Raw genomic sequence first — 25,912 nt, 5'->3', positions numbered from 1 at the left:
GAGGGGAAGTACGTTGGAAGGCGGTGCCAGGCTAGTGATTGGGGGCCTCTTGTGAGCATATCTGCTGCCCTGTTCTGTTCTCCCGGAACATGAACTGCATGGACTGAGAGGTGACACCTCGCCCATAACAGCCAGCTTTTCGCCAAACCGCATAGCTGCGGGAGAAAATGCTGCTGCAGTGCCTTGGCGATTCATATAGGCTACCATCGGTGTATTGTCTGACCTCACCAATACATCACGCCCTATGATTAGCCGGCGAAAGTGCTTGAGAGCTAGATGTTAAAAGTTCCAGCCCATTTATGTGTGGCCGCTGCAGCTGCTTGCTCCATGTCCCTTGGTCTGCTTGCCCCTCGCACACCACTCCCCGACCTAGGAGGGAGACATCCGTAGTCACCACATGCCTGTGAGATACCCTCCCCAATGGAGAGGTTCTTGGGGACGCACCAGAGAGCCCTCCAGCATCTCTCGTCCACTTGAATACGTTTGTTCCTGTCCCTGATAGGGTGTGCATAGAATGGAAGGAGGGGCCTGGAGCCTACCAACAGACCCCAGTCATCAAGGTAATCTTATACGCTATCACACCCCGTCTGAGGGACTAACGCTTCCTGAACGACTTTGGTGAAAGTGCGGGGTGATGGCGTTAGCCCGAAGCATAAGACAGAGAAGTCCCAAACTCTGCCCTTGAACTCAAAGCGAAGATACTTCCTGTGCCGAGGGTGAAGGGTGAATCGGAACGTGGAAATGTGCCTCCTTTACTATTTACAACTATTGTGGCCATCCAGTGCCCCTGCTGCACGCTCTGAACAATGCGCTGCAGCCTCAGCAGGCCGCCAGCGCCTTCTCCACCTCCGGCAGGTAAGTCATTCCCTCAGCCCCGTGTAGGGCAGAGAAAGGCCCAAAACCCTGGACAGGTGATTGTGCTGAATAGGAAACATGAACACATGCAAATGGAATGTGGGTTCAGGGTGGGGATGAACAGCCCACACTCCTGGACACTTCATTTGGGCGGCCTCGGACATACTATTTTGTGATTTTATTCATTATTTTCAGAGAAGATGTTTATTCTTCTGTCTTCCGTTAGTTGTTTTAAATCCTATTCTTCCGCTCTCGGACCAGTGGCAATAGACGTCGCTGAGGAATGAAAGTGTGTTTGCTATTGGCTGTGCCGTCTAATATTTAGCCGAGCCATTTCACGCCAACAGAACCTTAACAGGACCTATTGGAGGACTTCAGCGGTGATCATGTGGTCAAGGAGTGTATTCCCATTGATTAACGCTGAGTAGTTTGACTGATAGAGAACCGTTAATTGTTATGTGAAGCACCAGGATCAGTCTTTGTGGCCCTGCTTTTTAAGTTAATGAGGGGGAGGGTCAAAACAAAGAATGTCAGTTTTGAACCATACTGGACCTCACTTGCTGAACCTGCTATGAACTTATTGCCTAGCCTAGAAATCTAGACACACCCTAGCGGGCAAAAATATTTTTGCCTAGTGGGATGGTCTAGGGTCGCACCGTTGAGGCCAAGCCTGCGCTAGGCTCCAGGCCAGCCTAGCCAATCAGAACGTTCTATCTGTGTACGGACTCCTTGAGCCCGCCTTCAGCTTCCGATATTGACGCCAGGGGTCCCCATGTGTCCTCGTTCGACTAGTTGGGTGTGAGACCATGTTGCACAACCATAGAGAAAAACATAATATGGATGAGGCTAACGAAGCGCGCTCGGCTTTGGAAGAGTTAGACTTGGGCTTTTCTTTGAAGGTTGAGCAGAAAGAAGCACTCAAGTCATTCGTTTTAAAGAAGGATGTACAGTAGCCGTTTTGCCGACCGGCTACGATTGGTCACAAATGCTGGCCTATTACGTGCAGAGGCAGTTTGAAAGACAACTGTTCATCCCACCCACAGGCTTCAACTCTGCGAATGGTCCGACCCCAGACTATACATTTCTGTATAGTTTGGCTTGCCAGGCTACTTATTGCCTGCAAATGTACAAAAAGTTGTATTAAACAATGCAAATACAGAGCAGCATCACTGCAGTGTACTGCTTTATGTTTCTGTGAGTGAGAATATCAGAGAGTGTAAAGCTGTGTTAATAATTTCTTTGCTTCTTGACCGAGACAAAAGTGGTCATTGAATTCAGCATGGAATCTTATATGTTATGTTATTAATTAAATTATGTAACTAATCAAAGCTCAACTGCAGAATAGTTCTGTTCTTTGTTCTGTTTCTTGTTATGCAGGCCTACATTAAAAAGACAAATAAAAGAGAGAAATAAACTAAAACAAACAAACAAAAAAAACCCGCCATATTTGGTGGCCATTTTTATTTATTTTTTAAAACGTATCTTATATTTTAAAGTTTCAAGGCCTTCTATGTGAAAGTGTGCTCATATGCATCATGGTGAAATGTGTTATTGTATTTAACGTTTTTGGCAGCTTTTAATCCATTTTCCCATTACAAAATCCATATTTGGCGGCCATTTTGAAAAATGGCCGCCATGACCCCCAGGGGTCAAATTTTGAGCGCCTACGGTCCTAAATCTGATCAGACCCCCTTTGTGAGCCTTTGTACCAAATTTCATGCTTTTATCGCAAAGTGATCGATTTTTGCGCTTAGCCGCCCTACTAGAGTGAGAAGGGGAGTGGCTTGAGTTAAGGACCTTGCACACTGCTGCTCGAACAAACGCCAACAAACGCCAACAAACACCAACGAACACGAACAGTTTGGTCTGTGTGGACGGTCAGTCAGTCCACGTTTGTTTGTCACTGTCTGACAGAGTCCGAACGAGTTCGACATGTCGAGTCCGGTCCGGTAAAGTTTTAGAATGTTCGTGCAGTGTAAACACTTTTCCAACAAACTCCAACAATCGGACCCCTTGTTGGCTTGACTACTAGGCTCAGCTTGCGTGCTTAACATCCGCGAGCGGAGACTTATATTAGGCTAGGCCTACTTCTAGCCTTATTCACTCATCTCCTGACTCACTCGTAAAAAAACAGCAGCATCGATAAACATAAACTCTGCCGGACGTTTCTAGGGGCAGGCTACGGAGTGCCTTCCCAGAGAGACCCAGCTGCACCCCCAGAGAAATTATAGGCTAGGCCTATGCGACGGTGCAAAATGCACATTCATTCTTCTCTGTCGGATTGCTCACGAAGTTCTTGTCACACTGATATGCGTGTCACTTGTTGACAGAGCACGATCTTAGATTTCCGATGGTATTAAATAGTTGCTGTAGGCCTAATCAAGGATTCGTGAGAAAATCAACGTGAATTTAGGCTACATGAGAAGTAATCATTCTGCACATTATCTGCGACGGGCGACAAATGCAAAATACACACTTCTTCTGTGTTGGATTGCTCACGAAGTTCTAATCACACTGATATCACATGCATATCATCTGACAGAGCACGATCTAGCAGTTTAAATAGGCGCCTAATTGCTGTAGCAACCGATTCGCGAGAAAATCAACCTGACGGGTTGATCTGAATTTACATAAATTGTTCTTTGTTTCGTGACAGATGATAGGCTATTTAAGGATCCTAAACCGAGTTTTGCACAATTCACTTGCATTCATAGTGAATCAGAATAGATTTCGGTACCCTTGCAGCATGGAGCTTTTAGATGACCTATTATGGACTCTAAAAAATCAGGTGGCATAAAAAAAGCTGGGGGGTGCGCGTGAACCCCTGTTTCCATCTAGACTACTTGCATCAATAGATATAAGATAGATAGATAGATAGATAGATAGATAGATAGATAGATACGTAGCATTGCAGTAATTCTACCAAAGTCTACCACCAAAGATGGATAGATAGATAGATAGACTTTTGAAGATGGGCTGTCAGGAGTTGCAACAAAACAATAGTAGGGGTGCAACGGATCATCATTGATCCGTGATCCGTTCGGACCAGTATCTTCGGTTCGGCACACACATGATCCGCGGATTGATTTATAATAATTATTAATAATAATGTCCGTGTGTTCTTTTGAAGTAACATGCGTGTCCACAAGGCATGCTTCTAGTCCCTCCCTGCTCTGCTCCCCTAGCCTGCCTGCCCTGCGCGTCTTTTCTGCTCTCACACACGTTATTAGCGGTCATGCCATAACCAGCAATACATGGCTGCTAGTTTAAGTGCTGATGTGGCTGCATAGCAGCAACACAATAATAGCCTAATATCAAGTTCGTTTGTGCACACTTACATCTCAAGTTTGTTGCGCACCTACCTATGCTATGATATTTAGGTAAGGCTTAGCCTACTGTTGGGTTCAATGTCAGCAATAAGCTACGCAACATTGGCTAACTTGTAGGCTACATCTGGAGATAGCTGTGCTCACTAAAATCATAAAGGAGCATTGCAAGACACTCAACTCTTTTATGATCCCAGAAAGATTTTCGGTACTTTGGGGTTAACTGTAACCATTTTCTGAGGCTGTTGAAAACGCACCAAATCACACAATGTGGTCGTTATGGGTGTCGTGGGTTGTAATAAAGGTTGTCGACGATCAAACCGACTACTTTTTTCATTCGTTTTAAGAGTTTAAAAGAAGAATTTCTAGTTGTCTTGCCAATCGCGCTCATAGTAGCCTATCCGCTGACGTCGGGTCCCGTAGCAACACAGTAGGCTACAGTATGAGGCTGCTGAGCCTGTCTTGTTGTTGGCGGTGGCCTGTTGGAGGGATTGTAAGAAAAGTTGTAATTGTCAAATCGACTCGTTCTTTTTTTATTTCTTCATCTGAAGAGGAGGAGAAGAAGGATTGTCAGCGATTGCGGCCGGGGCAAAAGTATAGTGTGGAGAAACCAGGTCCGCAGAGGTACCGCTCGCCAGCACCTGGGCTACCTTGTTGAGTTTATTATGTGGTGTCAAAACCGCAAGGATGTTTTTCCCATAGACAGTAAAAGGGTTTTTCCCCACAGTATTTTGGCAGCAGCTGCCGCCAAATTCGCCAAATTCGCCAAATTCTACCCTCCTGCTTGAATCAGACCGTCATCCGCACACACAAGGATGTTTTTGACAGTAGGCTAGCCTATGTTGGCAGCAATTGCTAAATTCTATCCTCCTGCTTACCCAAGCTAGAAGAAAACCAAAAACTCTCCTCTTAAACTCTTCAAATTAATTTTAAAAGTAGTCAATTTGATTGTTGACGACCTTTATTACACGCTACGACCAGGCCCGCTGCTGAGCTTCTGGAGGCCCTAAGCTTAAATGGACAGGGAGGCCCCCCCCCCCCAACTACTGTTCATATAAAAAGTGACTCAAAAACAACATGTGAATCATCTTAAATCTGCTGTTCATCTGTAAAGCACTTCGTTATTTCATAGCCAGTAGCCTGTGTATTTCACAATGATATGGGAAGCACATTAAGCTATTATATTAGGCTATATCTATTTCGTGGAACATATACAAAACCTTATGTCTAGGCTACTCTAATTTTACACATTAAACAAAAGGCATTTTGTAAATAACCAAACGTAAAGATACCCTAGCACATTTTGGCCCAATACCAAATGAAATTGAATTGAGATATTACATGCATGTGCCTTAAATAAGAGTTCTGAAATAATACTCATATTCTTGATACATTCATCAGCCTGTCTAACTCCTGTCTAATCTCTGATCGCTGATCATGTTGTGTCACCTCAGCCTATGCAGAAAAGCTTTGGACAGAAGCAGCAGTGCTAATCTTGCAGTGCACTTTGCACAAACTGCTAACTAGAATTTCGCTGACTTCGTATTGGGTGCCAAATATCTACATTGACGACTGTCAACTATTTGCAAACATATGTCACATGCATTGTGAAATCTAGATTTTACATAATTTAGGGCTTAGAGCTACATCAAATTCAACTAGGTTGCTGTCGTTAGCTAGCGTTAGCAAAATAATTAAAACCTAAAGTAAACACGAACCTACCAGCAAGAGCTGCACAAGCGTCATCTCTCAGTTTTCTTTTCTTTTCTTTCGTTTTTCAGTGCCAGATCCATATTGTCTCTTACTTCCTATTATGAATCACCATTCGAATTCAGCTTGAATAAAGACGGGTTTTATTATTATGGTAAACTTCAGGCAGAAGGATGCGCCGATTTGAAAACACAGAACGTTGAAGGCTGTACCATTTCAGGGAAGCGGGGGGAGACTCTTTTTATATATTAAGTAAAAACATATAATTTGCCCGAATTGAGTGATAGATTACACAATTAAGAAGGAATAACGATGGGCATGTTCATAACTTATTTCTATATTTTTTGTAATGTAATAATATATTAATTATCATTACAAAAAATTAGCAACCTTATTTTTGGGGGCCCCCGCCAGGTACTTGGGGCCCTACGCGCTCTGCGTACTCAGCGTATGCGGAGCGGCGGGCCTGGCTACGACACCCAAAACGACCAAATTGTGTGATTTGATGCACGTTTTAAACGGCCTCAAAAATGGTTACAGTTAACTCCAAAGTACCAGATTTTCTTCGACTTGTTAGTTTTATTAACATGTATTTTATCTAATGAAATATCCTTGTCATCATGCACTATATCCAACTTATTTTCTCAAGAACCGTGAGACTGAAGCCTAATTACCCTCACGTATTTCTTAAAGCGACAGGGACTCAAATACACACATCTCCTATGCGCACTCCTCCACACCACATTAAAGATAGCTAAATCAGTAGGCCTACACAAATGACTAAACATTTGTAGCCACTAGTAATTATGCAGATTGTGTGTGGAGGGTCAAGCAGAATATTGGATGGCCACTGGTGTGAATGATCACACAATATTCAATATAAGGTGATTAAACACCAAATCAACTAAAATTGTAAAAAAGCATCGAAAAAGTCATTCTTGACTTAGTATCGGTATCGAAACAATAATTTTGGTATCGTGACAACACTAGCCTACTTTAAACACATGCTGAAAGTGCTTGAGCCACGTTACAACATCCCGCCAAAGACAAAACTATGTTTATTTGTCTTGTCTTGTCTTTTTTTTTTTTTTTTGCTGATCCGAAAAATGATCCGATCCGTGACTCTTGATCCGAGGAACGATCCAAACCGTGACTTTTTCGATCCGTTGCACCCCTAAACAATAGTCAGCAAAATACCATTCACTGGCAACAGCATAATTTCTTGTTATAAAAGTGGTGTGGCGCCTTTAAGAACAAATCAGTGTGTGAGAGGCTACAGTGAGAGGGAAAAGTAAACAACGATGAAGAAACTGGCGATTGGTAAAGATGAAATGGTAAGTTTGAACTGTGCTTTGAAGTTTGAAGTGCTGAAGCTGGAACTCTTAGGACTGAAGGTGTATCTTAAGTCAGTATGTTGGTCATTTCATGGTAGCCAGCACTGCAGGTATGTAGCTGTGCAGTAGGTGGTAACCCCCCTTTTAGACACGTTAAAGGAATAGTTCGGAATTTTGGACATAGGACCTCATTTCCAACTTTACAGAGGTGATATAGGTCGGTGTTTAACCCCTTCCTTCAGTTACAGCGTCCCCCTTTGCTAACGCTGGTTCTAAGCTAACGCATTTCTATGGTAACATCAGTCTGACATCAACAACAGTCTTACTCACTCCACCGCACACCCGAGACAAGTCAATTAAAACGTCAGACTATCGATATACATGTCCGTGTTGATAGAATAATTTTAGAAATAAAACTAACCTTGCAACTCAATGATTTATTACATTTTGAGGGACTAGTTTCTCAATATCAATCCGCCACTGCCATACAGGGAACAAAGTAGGCTATTGCAATGCGATGCAAGGTTCGTTTTATTTCTAACATTGTTCTATCAACACAGGCATATGCATTGATAGTCTGACGTTATAATTTATTTGTTTCGGGTGTTCTGTGGAGTGTTTTCAGTGGCAGGCTAGATGTTACCGTTGACTTGCGTTATCTCGGCACCAGGTTAGCACGAGATGAACGCTGCAACTCAAGGAAGGGCAGAAATTCACTGAAAATGGTCTTCAGCGACGTATATCACCCCGACTAAGTTGGAAATGAGGTCCTATGTCCATAATTTCGAACTATTCCTTTAAGAAACATGCTAGTAGTAGGTGATGCTAACAACCTGGGGCTGGGCTTTTAACCAGAGACAGTTAGACGGAAGCCGAAGGTGCCTCGCAGCTCTGTCGTCACCGTGCTAAGGCAGGCTCAAGGACTCTGTACACAGATAGAGCGTTCTGATTGGACAGGCTGGCCTGGTGTCGAACGCAGGCTTGGCCTCAATGGTGCGACCCTAGACCATCCCGCTAGGCAAAAAATATATTTTGCCGCTAGGGTGCGTCTAGATTTGGTAGGCTATTTTTAAGCAGGTAAGAGGGATAACTATATTGTGTGGCGCAGTAATATCCTCACTCTTGCACTTTCAGTTTCACTTCGGAGTGAGGATATTACTGCGCCGAGTCTAGTGCTCCCAATTGTTATTCCGCCACACAATAGATCCCTCTTACCTGCTTAGAAATGCACCACGTTTTATTTTGTCTCACCATACTTGGTCGTGTGACTACTCGTGTAACTATATTTTAGTAGGGAAAACATGGAGGTGTTTGGTCGCTTCTAACTTCATCTCTGTTTGGATCCTAATGAATGAACTGGGCTAGCTAAGTGCTATCAAAGTAGTGCCGCGTACCAGAGCCAGTGAGTGCACGCATTGAAACGTGAGAGGTATGTATCAACTCGTTTTAGTTAAAGAGGAATAAAGCATGATTGGCGATTTCACCTCTGGTTTCGGTTTCGTTTTTCGTTTTCGCTCGTTTTATGCTTGCATATTTCTCTGCAGAGCTTCCCCGACAGCTTTAGCGTGTACATATATAGGCTATATATAAATATAAAAATTGCAAGCGTGGTTCTTCTTGTTCCTTTCGCGTCTCTGACTTCCAGATGTAAACAGCAGACGATCGTTTATCAGAAAGTTGCAAGGTTGTAATAGCGGATAGGGACATTAGGGGCGGGAGGAAATGTGACTGTTTTCGATAAAACTAGTCAGTCAAGCAAAACAACGATTTCTAAGCGATTTTATGACTATGAAAAAGTTGCATAGGGTCTCTTTAAGGGAATAACAATATGAAAAAACGGCGAAGTGTTCCTTTAAGACACGTGCTAGTAGGTGATGCCTACTGGGCTTTTAACTCACTTGCTAGCGCTCGAGTGTGGGCGAGTGCAGGGCTGTGCCAGTCACAGGTTGCACTCACAACCTAGACTTGCTTCAATGGACAACCATTTGTGTGAGGCTATTAGTTTGCGTAAAGTCAATGCAGATCCACAGGCCTTGCAGTTAGAGGTGCAAGCCTGAAATAAGCGTTGGAGAAGCGGATAACACCTACTTCGAGGAAAGGATAGTCTATAAGCCACATCATTGATCATGCCAATGACGTTTGGCATCAGCCTTCTTGAATGTTTTGATAAGCATTTCCTTATTGCACACTGAGGAATTATATGTTTTGATAAGCATTTCCTTATTGCACACTGAGGAATTAAGTGAGAACTCAATAATGTGAACATCCTTTCAGAAGAAATTGGAAAAGGCTTCATGGGAAAATCACATCACTAAACCTAAATCTACACATAAATCAAAGAGATGAAGACTAGGCATAGCCTAAACCTTCACTATATTTTCATCAAGACTGCTGAAGTGATAAATAATAATACAGGATTCTCGATGGACTTTGACAAGGCTATTGCAAAGAGGGAATATATGCGGTAGCAGCTTATTCATGACGAATAAAATGTTGACGCCATGGTTAACAGTCAAATCAATTACCTTGATGAATGGTATGCAGTTGAGAGGCCGTGTGGCCTTGGCAAGTTGACATTTTCACAGAGGCACTGTCTCTACAGGGGTGTTAGCTCAGGGCAGGTAATTCACCGCAGCGCTCGCTGAGGATGTTTCCATGGTAATGTGACCCTCACTTTTGTTTATGTGATGACTTGTTGTGAGTGTGTGTGTGTGTGTGTGTGTGTGTGTGTGTGTGTGTGCGTGTGTGTGTGCTGGGTTGAGCTTATACGTTCCACTTGACATCACCCAGGGAAAAATGATTTCTCTCTCAGAGATGGAGAGAGGGAGCGAGGGAGAGAGAGAGAGAGAGAGAGAGAGAGAAAGATGGGGATGGTAGTCAGAGCAGGAGTGAAGTAGACAATGACAAATGGAGTTTGATGAACCCTTAAATAATGAGAAAGCGGAGAGAAAGTTATCTTTATAAAGTTACCCTTTGTAAAGGTCTGACAGAAATAAAGATTGCAGAGAGAGAGAGAGAGAGAGAGAGAGAGATGGGAGCTAATCCTTAGAGGATATGGCTACCTTAAATGCTGGCTGACAAAGTGTTTCACATCCTGACAAGGATCCACCATTGAAATGACATAAGTAGTCCATTTTTTTTGTCCCATTGTAAAAAGGCCAACTTTTAGTCACGGAACTCTTACAGTACCATTAACTATCATACGTAACAGAATTATGGGAATCTGGACACCATGTGTGTCTGATGCATGAAACAGGTCCAACAAAATGACTTGTCCTGGGAGATCTCCTCCTCACACATCCACTGATGCATACAGCTTGTCATATCAAGCAGCAAAGCAACAACTCCCTGTGCAGGGCTATGTCTGCTGAGCTTTGAGCAAGGCATGTCCTTCTCTTGGTGGTCCATTCCATGGAGCTCATTGCATAATCAGGATTAGTGGTGATGCTCAGTGTTTGTGACACAGTGTGATATTGCCCCAGAGATTGATAAAGACAGGCCTTCATTGCCCTTTACAATGGCAGCGCGACCAATCGGACATCACAGCTCATCTGTCACCTCGTCTCCATGGCAAACACCAGAGACATCGGCATGACAACTGACTGACACATGGCAACACATACACCATGTTCATCTTTTCCCCCGTCTCTCTCTCTCCACTATCACATACCGTGTGCACACACAGCCCTGCAGGGTCTCTCTCTCTCTCTCTCTCTTTCTCTCTCTCTCTCTCACACACACACACTCACACAAGCACAGACATATTTTAACTCATATTTTCATCCATCATAAACACCTCTGGCCATATTTGTTAATGGTGCGTAGCCTGTGATATACTAGTTGATGTCTAAGCCTGAAGCACTTGTTAAACATAGCTGGCCATATCTGACTTGGCTGATCACACAATCAGTGTTTAAAATGAATTGCCTGCTGCATGGGTCTTCATTCTATTGAGTGAACAAATCCTTTCAACGCACAATATTGTGTGAGCAAAGATTGAAGTCTAGACTGCTGTTGATATGTCTCAAACATTTCTAAAAAGAAACTTTTTGGACGTCCAGTAGTTTTATTTATTCAATTTCTGAAAGTTAGAATTGTACACACTTCATGAGGTTCAGAGCCCAGTGAAATTATTCTTTAAAATGAAATATCTTGTTATGAAATATTTGTCATCTCTCCCTCATCTCGTCATCAAACTCAGAGTGCTCTGATATTCTTTAGAGCCGCCTCAAGTGCTCATAGTGCAAGTCTTTGTCAATATCCCAAACCGCTGTATTAGACATTCCTTAAACTAGAAAAGCACTCCGAGAGCGCAGACCTCCGCCTGTATTGTTCTTCCTAGGTTGTCATACATTTGAACCTAAACTATTACACATAAACAGCTCCGGAATTTCAGCGAAATCCATGCATTACTTTTTGAGTTATCTTGCTAACAAACAGACAAACAGACAGACAGACAGACAAACAAACAGACAGACAAATGCCGGCCGGTCCCTGATGAAAACATATACCTCCTTGGCGGAGGTAAACAAGTTACCACAGACATCTACAAATTTTCATGGTCTCAGGTGACTATAACATTGACTAATACCTCTTGGATAATCCTCCTTTGGAATTCTGGACTCTATTCTGACCAGATAGCTGTGCAATTATCCATAGTTGTGTCTAGGTTGAAAACATCTTTTGTAGAAGTGGCCCCTCATTTTTTGTTTTTAATGTAAAATTCATTTGTGTAATATGATTTGTTGTGAATTATAAAAAGCTGTTCGAGAATATATGCATCATAGCTTCAGAATTTCAAATAAATAAAATGCCGCTAAAAGTAAACCGAGCAGATGAGCTGAGAGTCTGTAAACATAATAAACACATGTTGCAACAGGCTATCAGCTGAGACTCAACATCAGTATGCCAGAGCACACAATGCTGCTACAGCTGAATTTCCTGCCTGGACTCTATAGAGGGAATCGAGTGCCACAAAGTGGGGAGTGTGGGACCTTGAGGGCTGCTCAGAATTTAGAGCGGTGCGATGAGGGAGTGCTGAGTCAGCCTGCATGGGGAGAGTGGGGGGGGGGGGGGGGGGGGGCACCCGCACATTCTGTCCCCGCAACAAACAGCTGCTGGAGCCCGGCCAGAGTTCCGTAGGGATTGATCACCCAAACAAGTGGCCAGTGTGTACTTACAACACACACCTACAAGCCCATTGAGGGATGTGAAGTGAATAGAGAGAGAGAGAGAGAGAGAGAGAGAAAGAGAGAGAGAAGTATGGGGATATCACAGTAATTAGAGATATGGGACACTTCATTCAGACTTATCATCAGCCTGTTCCTCTCATATCGCAAGTTCATCTATTCAAAGATTTGCTGTAACATTCACAACCATTGTAATGCCAGTTTGAAGACATGTTTTCCTACATTCATTTTATTCACTCAATTGACAAGACAGAAAACTTTACTCAGTTGAAATCAGAGTGTAGTTCAAATGATGCATCAGTGTTTCTTTTGGCTTCAACTGAGGTGCTGTTTTGTGTTGCAGTTGTGCACACCTGAGCTTCCATGCAAAGGCTAACTAGGTTATGGTGTTAATCACTTGGTTTCCAGGGGCAACAAGAAATCCCTGGATGCACACTGTCCATCACCTTTCCACCACATATGCTCTCTCTCTCTCTCTCTCTCTCTCTCTCTCGCTCGCTCTCTCATAAGATTCTTTGTGTCTCTATCTCAATCTCTCCAAATGTCAGTCTCTGTCTGTCTACTCATGTGTTCTCTCATTAGGGAAGCCCAGCTGTGCTGCAGAACACATAGGGCTCACGTGTGTGTGTGTGTGTGTGTGTGTGTGTGTGTGTGTTTGTGGTTGTGTGTGTGTGTGTGTGTGTGTGTGTGTGTGTGTGTGTGTGTGTGTGTGTGTGTGTGTGTGTGTGTGTGTGTGTGTGTGTGTGTGTGTGTGTGTGTGTGTGTGTGTGGTTGTGTGTGTGTGTGTGTGTGTGTGTGCGTGCGTTTGTGCGTGTGCGTGTACGTGCGTGCTAGTGTGTGTTTGTGGTTGTGTCGTGTGTGCCTGCATCCTTACAGCTTACTGGAGGTAAGGACGAGGTGCATTGTGCCGTGTGAGTGTGAGTGGGAAGCACTGCTATACGCTCCATGATCGCTGTCATACCAGACATGCAGGAGCGCACCTGGCATATGCAGATACCACCCGCTTAGCATGTCTCATTAGTCACACACACCTACACAGGTCACATGGTGAGTGAGGAAACATAAAAAAAGAAGTGAGATGCCAAGCTCTGGGGAAAGAGGGAGGAGAGGAGGGTTTGTTCTGTGTTCTTTTCGCAAGTGAAAGTGATGATTAGATACAGGTGTCTTTTCTAAAATAGATGAATTGCATTGCTTTTATGACAATGAGTGACAGTAATCTCCTCGGGCATTTTGCTTTCAAACGGAAAATTGCTGAGATGAAATGTGATTTCTTTTTTTCCTCTGTTATTTTTGTTGGAAGTGATTGGCATTAATTATTAAAACTGAGCCATGCAAGTGCAGTGCATGCCCTTCTTTCTCTGGAAATGTTCCTGTCTATGACAATGTGAACAAACAAGTAACTTGTCTCAGTAAATTCTTATAATGAATACATTCATTTGCCTAAAACTCAGGCAACAATGGCTGAGTGTGATGACATTGAGCCTACTATGAAGTACTCTCTAAAAACAATGTACGCAAACAACACAAAGATTACAGTTAAATACTGTAAACAGATTATATGCAAGTAATAGTAGTATGTTTGAAATATCTTCTTGGAAACTAATTTTGCTTTGAGAATGAACATTCTCCTATGTTAGCTTCATTTAAGAAGCTTTGACACTGTGAGAAGAACATGTGCCTATATAGGTTCTCTGTGACCTAACTGCAGTGGTGTGAGAATAGGTGACACTATAGGCGTGTTGTGAACGTCCCCAGGAGCTTCTTCCAGATGCTGCATAGCTCCTCATTACTGAGTCAGCAGCGAGTAGGCTCAGCTCTGCGGCACGAGCACAGCCCAAGACCAGATCGCCAAGGAGGAACACGAGAACATACCTCTCCTCCCATACATCTGCCTCTTCTCCGTAGGATTCAGTAGAACTAAGCATATGGTGGCAGGAATGTGGTTTTCTCTACTGCTAGCTTAATGTTTTATCCAAAACAACCGAGCCTTTTCTCAGAAAATAGAAACACAGAACAGAAAAAGCAGAGACATGTCTGCAGGAGAAGGGAGGAATACGGACAGCACAATAGCAAGCCTGAATGCACAAAACCCTTTTCCACGCTCATGTCAGGGTCATTTCAGCCTGTGTAGCGGAGAGCGAAAGCCCAGCTTTCCCGCTCTGTGGCTGCCCTGAGATCAGATGTAGCCGCACAGACTTTTCAGCCCCTGGAGATCAGAGATCTGTGAAATGGAAACTGTCACTCTGCGACTGAGGCTAAAGTGGGTGTGATCCATACGAGGACTATTAGGGCAATATCAAAACCGCTATTCCTCTGGAGAGAAACAGCCCTGAGTCAAGAGGCCGAGTGCTGCTCCAATCTGCCTTATAGTGCCTTAATACATAGATGGAAGGCCCAGGTGGAGGTAATATTAGTCCCATCAACCTGGCATTTATTCAATGGATGGATTGGGAATAGCTGTGGCCAAGCATAGAGAGAGTTGGAGAGAAAATAAGGAATAAGGAAAATTAAATACTATTCTGTCAAGACCATTCCTGTTGGCTGACCCCAGAGCTGCATGGTTCATACCTCTTTATTTCGGTCAGCTTCACACAGTTTATTCAGCTATGTCAGAATGACAGTGTTGCAGGGGCTTCTCCCATTGAAGCAGGCCACCACATGGAAGGCTCACAATATTCATTCTGACACACATCAAAACTGTAGTAGAACAAATAGATATACGCAGATCCAGAAAATATGGCATCAGTTTATGCAGAATCTTTGGAGGTGGGTGTGTGAAAACATCTGACAGATGATGTTCTTTGAACATCAGAGAGCTGGAATAGCGGGGACTTGCCTGGATAGACTTTCCCTAAAACCCTTTTTGCCTGCTGCCGCTCAACACTGTGACGCCTCTCCCATGGAGTAGAGTGTTCTGTGAATCCCCCCGTCTGTCTGTCTGTCTGTCTGTCTGTGAGGTGCGGAGGGGTCTTTGGGCCAGCAGCGCCGCTAATCTCGCCCCTGATGGCACCCACGTGTGGAGTAACGACCACCAGCCCTCATAGTTTCCCGGCAACTCCGGAAGCCGTGGGCGTAATGCAGAGTCGTAGTGTCGTAAGTCCTGCTCGTAGAGAGAGAGAGAAGAGAGTGAGAAACTCAATCACTGCGTGTGGGCGGATGGAAGGCGCCGCGGGGGAGAGTGATAGAGGCGTTTTTCACCGGAGAGCCCCGCAGCCTCGAGAGGCGCGCAGGAGAAGAAAGGAGCGGAGTGGGGCTGGAGAGAGCACGGACAATATTAAGAGACGCACCGAGGTCACTCCACTTTCAGCGTCTCTCAGATGAATGAACATGGCATCACAGCAACAGAAGCCAGTGCCGTGACTGACGAGGAGAAGAATGACGTGATGGCGTGCCAGGCCATATTTTCCGGCCCGGTGAAGTGCGCCTCAACTCGCGTCGGAGTCAATGACTCGCTGTTACTAACAAAACGATAACTAGCTTTGCTAGCTCCTGGCATTCATGTTGGAACCTGGCTACCACCAGACCACGCTCGTTCTTTTAAGATTGAACATTAGTCTGGGGAGTCTGCTCTGTATTTTCTACTGCACAAGAGGCGTGATCAATGGGCATAGTTCAAATGACTAATGCGTAATTCCTTCAACCAATCAGACCAACAATCTGGGTGCACCAGGTGGATAAGCCAGTTTGGAAGGAGGATAGAAAAATGTGGAGGTTTCCAGCCTAGGCTGCAGGGTGAAATCAAATCGCTGGCAGATCGGGCTGGGTTTAACCAGTGTAGGGATGTTGTACATCTTCTGTGTTTTAATTATCTTTGTTGGCCAGAAGGCGCAATTGATTTTGTCCCCTTTGTTGGTTGGTCTTTAGCAGCACAGTGGTCTTGAAAGAGAAGAACACTATGAAACGGTGAGCTTGCTGTGGAATAATTAGGTGCTGTGTTCTAAAATGGCAGATGGACGACTGGAAGTTCAGAGTCTATTTTTTGCTGGCAGAGTGGAGAGGTGCTGGTACAGAAGCAACTATGAGAGAGATTGTGTAGCAAAAGTGTCCCCTTAGTGTCCCCTGGTTTCTGCAGCAGTGCAGTCAGGATGGAAAGTGAGTTTGTGTTGTGCTGTTGCCGACCTCTCGGGATTTTAATTTTCAAACAGATGTGTGGGGTCATGCATGTGTGTGGGATGTGAGAGGGATGCAAGCTGCTGCTGCCCCCTCGCACAAGACATCCCCTGCCTGATGGATGAGTCAGGAAAGGGGCACAGGAGCACCCAGGCGCTGATCGCCTGTCGACATGCTTAAAGTTGGGAGTGGGTGGAGACCCAGGCTGTATGGAGGGGGGTGAGGGGACCCCTGCTCTCGTCATGATGCATGATGGGCAGCAGAAGCAGGGTGGAAGTGGAGTCCCTGGAGAGGAAAGCCACACACGATTCATAATTCACATGCCCCACTTTGGCTGGAGCGCATGAGTTCTGCTCTCCTGCACAATCAAACGTTCCGAAACACAATCCCCCACCGCTCACCCGCCTCAACGCAAGCGGTTTATATGCGCTATAGCGATTGAACAGGTTGGGAATTTTTTTTACAGACTCTTGTAAAATCGAGTAGCAGAACAAGCATTGCACCACAAACTGGTGGGTGAACTCTTCCAACCCTCCCATTTCTACTGATGGCAATGAAGACAGGGCAGAAGAGACAGAAAAGGGGTGAAGGAAGGAGAGATGGAGGATAAAGAAGAGGGGACGAGAGAGAGAAGAAATGGAGAGATTGAGGACAGAGAAGAAGGGAAGAGAGATAAGAAATGGAGAGATTGAGGACAGAGAAGAAGGGAAGAGAGATAAGAAATAGAGGCAGATGGAGGGTAGTGCTGAATTGCGGATTCATTTCTCTTTTCTTTCCTCCTGTCATTACCCCCACGGCTATCATTAAGCCCTTTAAAAGATGCACACATACACAGATACCCCATACACACACATAGACAAAGTGAATGTGTGTGAGAGAGAGTTTTAAGAGGTTTTGGGAAACCATTTGAATGTGATAAAAATTGATAAGGAAGCCAAAGCTCTGCAGGGCTGGGAACATTTGCGTTTGATCTCCACATGCTCGGTCTCTGCTGTAGTCAGAAGCAACAGTGAGTGTGTTGGACTCCTTCAGACCGATCCCGCCAGACCAACCTCAAGAGCTGCTGCTGCCCTGAGGCGGCCTGGGGGGACGCTCAGAATACACAAGCGGGTCGATATCCCTCAACCTTTTCTTGTTTTGTGTTTGTGTGGGAATGTGTATGTGTTTGTGTGTGTGTGTGTGTGTGTAGCACGCACATGTGTGTCTCTGTGTGTTGCTGTTTGTATGACTGGGCACAGTTTCTGAAAAAAGCCAAGATTGACTGATGTGAAACAGTTATTGGACTGAGTGAAATTCGTCCTCAGTATCTGTACTATAATTCTAGGGGATAAACCTTCAGCCGTTAGTCAATACTTTGGATTTGAAGTGCAATTAATGTTCCTCTTCCTGAAGGTTATTGTGGACAAACGTGTCAAGCACAATATTTCCTCCACATTATTTTTACATTGTCAAAAACAAGTATTTATTTTTTGTAGGGAAGGTATTTGATTGCTTTGAGCATATTCTGCTATTGTGAAAATCATAGTCTTTCACTAGAAAATCATCTCTTTTTTCTGCAAATATTACTGCCTCACACAATCTGAATCTTTGTCAGAAAATAATGTGTAAGATCAGGTTCTTCACATGAGGCCTGAAATGCCTGAAATGGCTTGTGACAGTAAGCAGGACCTGTGTAATAGAACAATTTGACCAAAGGCAGCAGACAATTTGACCAATGGCAACATGACAAAATGCAAGCTCAAATATCAGTGTGTAGAAACACACACACACACACACACACACACACACACACACATTATGATTAATTCACTGTCCCTGGCAAATAATGTAACCATTATTTGTAGGCAAGTAAGGGGGAGGGGCTGTAAGCGTGCGAGCAATACATGTTTAATAAATCTCAAGTTGGAGTGAAACGGGCAACTCGATTATCTCTCCTGAGCTGTAGTTTAATGGTGACTAAAGACGGCCCCCTGTAAACCTGCCCTATGCTGTAAAATAGGACACATTCATCCCCTCACATATAAATTATGAAAAGGACGCTAACTGACTCACACACACACACACACACACACACACACACCATACACACATTCAGTGCGTGCCTTTCAAGGGGATGCCCACACCATCAATCTCCAGTATTATTAGATTACCATCAGCCGGCGAAGGTGTTTAATGTGATGCTTATTACTGGCAGTGACGGAGAGATTAAATTTCGCCCAAAGTTTTTCCAGGCACTCAGGAGAGCCACCTGCTCGGAGGTCTGGGAGGCGGGGAGGTGTTGGGGCCGGAGTCAGGACAGATTGCCAGGCTATGAGCTGTGCTTTGCCCTGCTGGGTGCATAATAGCGGGGGGATTTAAAGGCCAGAGAGGAGCACTTCCAGAGGAGGCTGGTCTGGGGCCCGAGAGGAGAGGAGAGGAGAGGAGACAGACGGTGTCAGGTGTTGGGAGTAGGGGTGGGAAAAATAATCGATTCTTAGATGCATCGCGATTCTGTCTTGAAAGATTCTATGCTCGATGCAGATAAGTTAATAATCGGATTTTTAAAAATTATATTAGTTCGCCTGCTGCACCTTTCTGCCCGCCAGTTCTCCGCCATACAGGCATCTAAAGTAGGCTAAAGTAGGTTAAATGGTCAAAAATTGGTTAATGGAGAGCAACAAACCTAAGCTATCCGACCTGCACTTTAAAAGCTGCCGTTCTATGAGGTCGAAGTGAAGCTGGACAAGATCTACACAGTGTAAGCTAGAAATTCAAGACCTTGCCCGTGCATGTTGTGTCCGTGTCTAGCCCGGCCCGACAAATTATGCATGTTGTGTCCGTGTCGAGCCCAAGCCCGATTTAACCCGACCAATTTTTAATACTTAGTTCGTTATAACTGACGTTCTTAACAACGATTCCGAGATGTTAGAACTACAGAAATATGTTTACAATGATCTTAATAAATATGCAACAAGGACGAAGCAAACTGCGTTGTTTGTTTATTCAAAATGGAATGGATTGCAAATGAATCCAAAGCTTGTCTGTTCATCGTTAAAGTCCGAGATTGTTTGTTGTCATATAGGCAAGTAGCATGCTGCACTTCATGCACTCGACAAAGCTAACGCATAGCCAAAGTCACTGTGCCCATGTTTAGAATGATTAAATACCTCCGACTTTCCTCCAAACTTGCTCAAAGTTAATTATCCTGTTTTATCGTTTTCTGTACATCTTCAAGCTCCATGCTGTAGTAGGCTATCCAATCTACCCGGTCGGTGTGATGAGTGCGAGTGGAGGAGACGCTGTGCATGCATTTTGTAACTTTGTAACTTCTGCAACTATGTACACATTTGTTACTTAAGCCTACTTTGCAATATAATATTTCTGATCATGGCATAGCTTTCTCCCCAACCAATTAGGCTAGCAGCAATGATTAAAAATAATAATATATGAACACACACACACACACACACACACACACACACACGCTTCATCAAGGGCCTGTGGAAGGATAGTGGTGGGAAATAAGCTTTTTTCTGTAATAAAATATTAGAGAATGTAATTCATCTGTTGATGTTCTTTAATCATCATCACAAAAGTAGAAAGTGATTAAAAAGAAAGAATAAATAAATGTTGCATCGAGATGCATCGATAATCGGTTTAGAATCGAATCGTTAGCCTCTGAATCGGAATCGAATCGAATCGTGAGGTGCCAAGAGATTCCCACCCCTAGTTGGGAGGGAGAGGGGCAGCTGGGATGGAGGATGACCACTCATCAGGGCACACAGGAAAGAGCAAGACATCCAAACCAGTGGGCACAGCACCTGAAATACAGTGCCAGAGATTGTGTGTGAGTGTGTGTGTGTGTGTGTGTGTTTGTAGGAAAATATACGGGGGTATTATGGTATTATAATGCTGTAATTCCTCACACTTCAGTTAAATAGTATACAGTATTATAGAATATAAAACATATAGGCTAGTGCATACAGTAGGTGGGTGTACATGAACACTTTTAATCCGATTAGAATCGGAATAATGGCTCAATCGGAATAAAAATTCACATATAAACACCCTGATCAGAATAAAACAATCAGACAATCAGTATTCCGCGCATTCCGTTCTAATTCTTTGAACAGGTATATACTGTACTGTCAATTGGGTTGCCTGCTGTAACTTCTCAAGGAAAAGCAAAGCAGCAATGACTATTCCGATCGATGATTCCCAAACGCTTGTAAGCACCTGAATAGAACGTGCCCCCATGTAAACAGATGACACAAAATGTTCATCCTGAATAGTTTTAATTGGAATGACAGAAAAACTGTCCATATAAACATGGCTGTTGTTTATCAGAGAGAGTATCCGTGTAAGGATCGGCTCAGTAGTGTTACATCGGCAATGTTTTGGCATGCAGATACAACAAACCGGTGATGAGTCTGCTGTGTGTATCTTGTTGTATTACACACTTTCTCTGTAAGGGACTGAAGAGTGTTGTGTTACGTCAAGAGCAGAGCTGTGAATTCATCTGACTGCCTGGGGGATTGAAATGATTTCTTGTAAACATGAATAATGCTCAACCTGAACACAGCCCCCCATCCCATCCCAACCCCGCCTCTCCCCGTCGCATCTTTATTCACTGTGGCACGGCATTTTTTTTCCAGCGAAATAAAATAAATACAGCAACACAGGGGCAGCATTTAGCTGGCGCTATCGGCAATAGCATTTACACCTCAGGGAACAATATCATAGATTATTCATGAGCAACTTGTGCTCCGACAATAAAGTCTAGCCTGAGATTATTACTGAGGAGGGGAGGAGGAGGAGGAGGAGGAGGAGAAAGAGGGAGAAAAAAGAAGAAAGCGTAGCGCTTTTCACACATTCAGCACCGCAGAGCATCTCTTGCGGCGAAGGTAATTAGAGTGCCATCCCCTGCTTGGCTCCCGGCTCAGGTGTGGGGGGGTCAGAGGCCTCGGCATATTTGCTGGAGGAAAGTCAGCGTCGCTCTTAGTTTGCTCCCGAAGATAAAGTGTGATGAATGAAAGTGGGCGAGAATTGCTTACTAAGGCATGTAGTGTAAACACGCCAGCCGCCGAGCGGCGTGTATGCAAACGCAGAGGTAAGCAAAATAAGCTCCAAATCATTTCATCAGGGTGGCGAGCCAGAACAAAACCCCAGCACTTCAAAATTAGCAGTTTGGCCTTCTCCACTCTTCTGCAGGCCTCCTTATTTACACCCCCTTTTGTGTTCATGAAAAGCTAAAAACAACAGCAGCATGACTAACGTAGCAACAGGAGCCTGCCACCATTACGCCGGAAATAAACCCCAAAGCGTCGCGCAGCACTTTAGATGAAGTCACTGAACTCCAGCATTAAGCCGTTATTCCCCGCAGATTCACCGAGTCCTCCCGACGTGGAACAAAAGGAGCTGGAGGAGATGTTAACATGACACCCGTTTATTTGAGCGTCCTAGAAAAGGCAGGGTTTGGCCCTCACCCCTCAACCTCCCTCGGCACCGGTGACACCGTCTCTGTGAGCGGCCTCATCAGGTTAATTAGCGGTGCGGAGGAGCTGGGACAGAAGGGTCCGGCCCTCTCTGTCACTTAGCTGTGTAAGGGAGCGGAAGAACACAACCGCCTCCTCCGTACCACACACAGAGCATAGAGAGGGAGAGGAGAGGAGAGGAGAGGAGTGGAGGCGTACAGAAAGTCAGAGGGAGGTTGTTGACAGAACGGCATGCACCCCATTATTATAGCAAAGCAACCGCTGAACCAATTGAGCTGTGCATACAGGCTTTGGTGATACTGTGTGATACTGACCAAAGTTACAAGGTCAATCCAGAAGTAGACAAATTAAATGTGAAAAAATGGAATTACAAGTTTACAGTGAGAGAAAAAATAGTTTGGACATTGTTCATTCCAAAGTCAGCAATATTTTAAGTAATTTAAGTCTTGGCAGTGATTTCAAACAACCTTGAGGTACGCCTATCTGAGAAAGAATGTGATTGGAAATTTGTTTGGACCGTGTGTTTGTGTGTGTATGTAGTTTTGTCTATAGATGCATATGGTATTTTTTGTAGACTGTCTGTGTATGGTGTGTGTGTGTTGGGAAAGTTACTTTAGAAATGTAATGTGTTACAGTTACAAGTTACTCTGTTTAAAATGTAATAGTAGTGTAACTATTTGAATTACTTTTTCTGAGTAACGTAACTAATTACTTTTGATTACTTTTTGATTACTTTTCCGATTTTTGAATGATATATATAGTCCCCAAATCCATGCGAAGATTTCGGCCTTGGTCTTCAGGCTGCCAAGCAGTTCTGTACAAGCCCACAAGGCAGGAAGGGCATTCAATACATGAATTAGCATCAATTTTTTTGTGAGGATAATATAATGATAATCATAACACGTTTACAGGCAGGCATGTAGGCCTACGCTGATGGCGCTGTAGACGTGATAGAGCCTATCAGGGGCAGCCGTGGTGTACTGGTTAGCGCATCGGGCTTGTAACCGGAGGGTTGCCGGTTCGAGCCCCGACCAGTCCACCACGGCTGAAGTGCCCTTGAGCAAGGCACCTAACCCCTCACTGCTCCCCGAGCGCCGCTGGTTGGGCAGGCAGCTCACTGCTCTGGGTTGTGTGATTCACCTCACTGTGTGTTCACTGTGTGCTGTGTGTTCACTAATTCGGTTAAATTGGGTTAAATGCAGAGAACTGAATTTCCCTCACGGGATCAAAAAAGTATATATTCTATTCTATTCTATTCTATCAGAAGGTCCCGTATCAAACTATGGCTGTGGAGGGAAACAGTTCTTTTTACATACAATATTCTTCGCAAAGTTTTGCTGACAATATTGAGATGTAATTCAAATTGTAATTTTGAAAAATCTCAAAAGTACCTGTAATTGAATTACAATTTTTTCTACAGTAACTATAATATATTACTGTTACATTTATTTTGTAATTAAATTACGTAACTCAATTACATGTAATGCGTTACTCCCCAACACTGTGTGTGTGTGTGTGTGTGTGTGCGTGTGTGCATGCGTGCGTGCCGTGCATGCGTGCGTGCGTGCATTCGTGTTCATGTGTGCATGTGCATAGATGTTTGTGTGGGTGAGGTGATATGTGCATGTGAGTGCAACTGAGACCCATTTATTCAACCTGTAATTACGAGCAGAATTCCTTTTCAATAAATCAATACATCTAATTACCCATAGGCCAGGTTCCATTTAAACGAGTGCGGCTGGCTTGAGAGAGATAGCTACCACAGGTTAAATTCACAGTGGACATCAGATAGAACCTGTGCGTCAAGCCCAGTGTGTACAAACTCCTCCTTTACACAGGAACTGGGTTGTTGATCAACGGAAACGGGAACTACTTTTATGGTCATTAGAGAAAGCACCCCTTGCTTTCCACATGCTGCCCATAAATGTGCATCCTCCTCCTTTTAATGCTTTGAAAGTGCTATGATCGTCGCCACATCTCCATGGTGATGTTAATGTGATAATGCAGCTTTGTTTCCTGTTTTCTAAAGACAGGTACATTTTACCCTGAAGTAAATTACATTAAAAGCAGTTTGATGTTTAAGATGCAGTCTTTGCACTTTAATGGTGGCATGAAACAAGCTATTATTATTATTAATACAAAGATTTCTATTTTGTCTGGTTATGAGTTAAGTATATTGTGTATTGTGGTAGTTATACCACAAGAATATGTAATCATGTTCTTCACATTCTGAGCTGAATTTAGAATGATTAGGCCTACTTCACTGCTGGAAAGTATTGTACTCCCTGAAAGAACAACATGCCCAGCTTTATTGTGGACTCTTAGGAGAAACACTTGAGAAGCTGTTACAAATTATTGCACTAGCCTTATACATACAATTTTCTCTGCTTTTCTAAATTAAGACATGACAATCAGGACATCGCTTCAGGAAAGGGAAATCAGCTAGTGATCACCTTGAGGCCAGTTAAGAAGACTAAACTAATTTGAGAGGTGTGCACAGTACTCAGTGCTCCGGGAGGGAGGCAGGCTGGGAGTTACGGGGAGGCTCCACCAGGACTTAAAAGTGGGGATGTGACCAGTTTTATGCTTCTTACATGATGTTTAAGAGATATTCCACTGGCTTAAGGAGCTGAATGAAACCATAGGGGAGTTTCTGGGGAGGATCACAGATGGTCAAAGAGGGATTTTGCTAGTGCCCTAGACAGTCTTTGGCTTTGCTGGCTTTTCTTACTGAGAGTGACTGACAATATATCTTGTGTGAATGTGTTAATGTGAGTACTCGTGTACATAAACAAAAAGACAGAATGTGTGGAATGACTTTGGGAAGTGTGCTTGCTTGAGGAAAATGCCCTTAGTTAACAAAGACAAAACCAAATGTGGCATAATGCTGATTTCAAATATTTCCTATACACTTGACTATACTGTTCTAAAGTGTTGGGTCACTTTGATATTCCATTCCACTCCATTATGGACAGAATACCAGCTGAGATCAGTTGCATTGTTTTTTTTTTAATAAGGGCAACCGTTTTCAGATTATATGATGTGCTTACATAATTGCAAAAGGGTGGGAGACAGATTAAATAGGAGAAACTGACGTGAACGTTTTTGACAAAGCTTTCCTTTGGGATTATTGTGTGTCATAGGCCTATTTTATTTGATGACTGTAAGGAAATGTAATTCAGCTTTTCTCCACTGGAATACTTTGCCTCTCCATTGGCTTTGCCTTATTGATTCAAGATAGGCTCTCCCTGCTGAACACTGAAAATCATAACTGACTCGTAGAAATCCTATTTGGCCCATTTGAAATATACAGCACTGTATTGCTATTTCAATGCGCTATATGGTAGTTGAGCAGGCATCACCAGGGCTCCCATCCAGATATGTAATTACATATTTGCACTCATTGGTCTGTTTCACAGTTGTATAAACTCTTCTCTTCCACTGTGTGCTTAGCCCCCTGACCCCTACTCTTCCTCCAAGAATTGCACTGTTAGTAGAAACGCAGCGCGGCCATTGTTGTATTCTGAGCTATAGCTTACACTTCCCCCAAGGGGCCAATTATCTTAGTGGCAGCAGAATGAAGCATTGCTCGTTGCTCATCGTTCTTTTCTTTTTTTTTTCAAGGACCACAGAGGCATCTTGCCAAAGCCCTTCGTCAACATCTGACGAAAACGCACAAGCTGGTGCGACTCTGCGGTTTAGTTTTGCGGAATCTCAACCATCAGTTTCACCACTAGAAGCCTCCTCTGGTGAAAGTCACACAGCTGGAACAACAAAACATCTGCAAAATAATTAGATGTGAGCTCCATGGGGTGGTGGGCAGCCACAGTGGAGCTGCAAGTGGGATTTTATGGAGGGTATCACAGCTCCTTGCTTAGCTCCTGTGGTGGCCTTCATGGGACCAGAGGCAGTGG

General features: G+C 43.9%; 1 protein-coding gene across 3 annotated transcripts in view; it reads right to left on the bottom strand.

Moving 5' to 3' along the window:
• The window catches only part of kcnab1a (potassium voltage-gated channel subfamily A regulatory beta subunit 1a), a 100,680-nt gene that overhangs the window by 25,651 nt on the left and 49,117 nt on the right, over positions 1 to 25,912 (bottom strand). The gene's annotated exons all lie outside the window — the stretch shown is intronic.

This window comes from Sardina pilchardus, chromosome 13 (genome assembly GCF_963854185.1).
Source record: "Sardina pilchardus chromosome 13, fSarPil1.1, whole genome shotgun sequence".
Lineage (NCBI taxonomy): Eukaryota > Metazoa > Chordata > Actinopteri > Clupeiformes > Clupeidae > Sardina > Sardina pilchardus.
The sequence above is the reverse complement of the archived record's forward strand: the minus strand, read 5'-3'. Positions and strand labels throughout refer to the sequence as shown.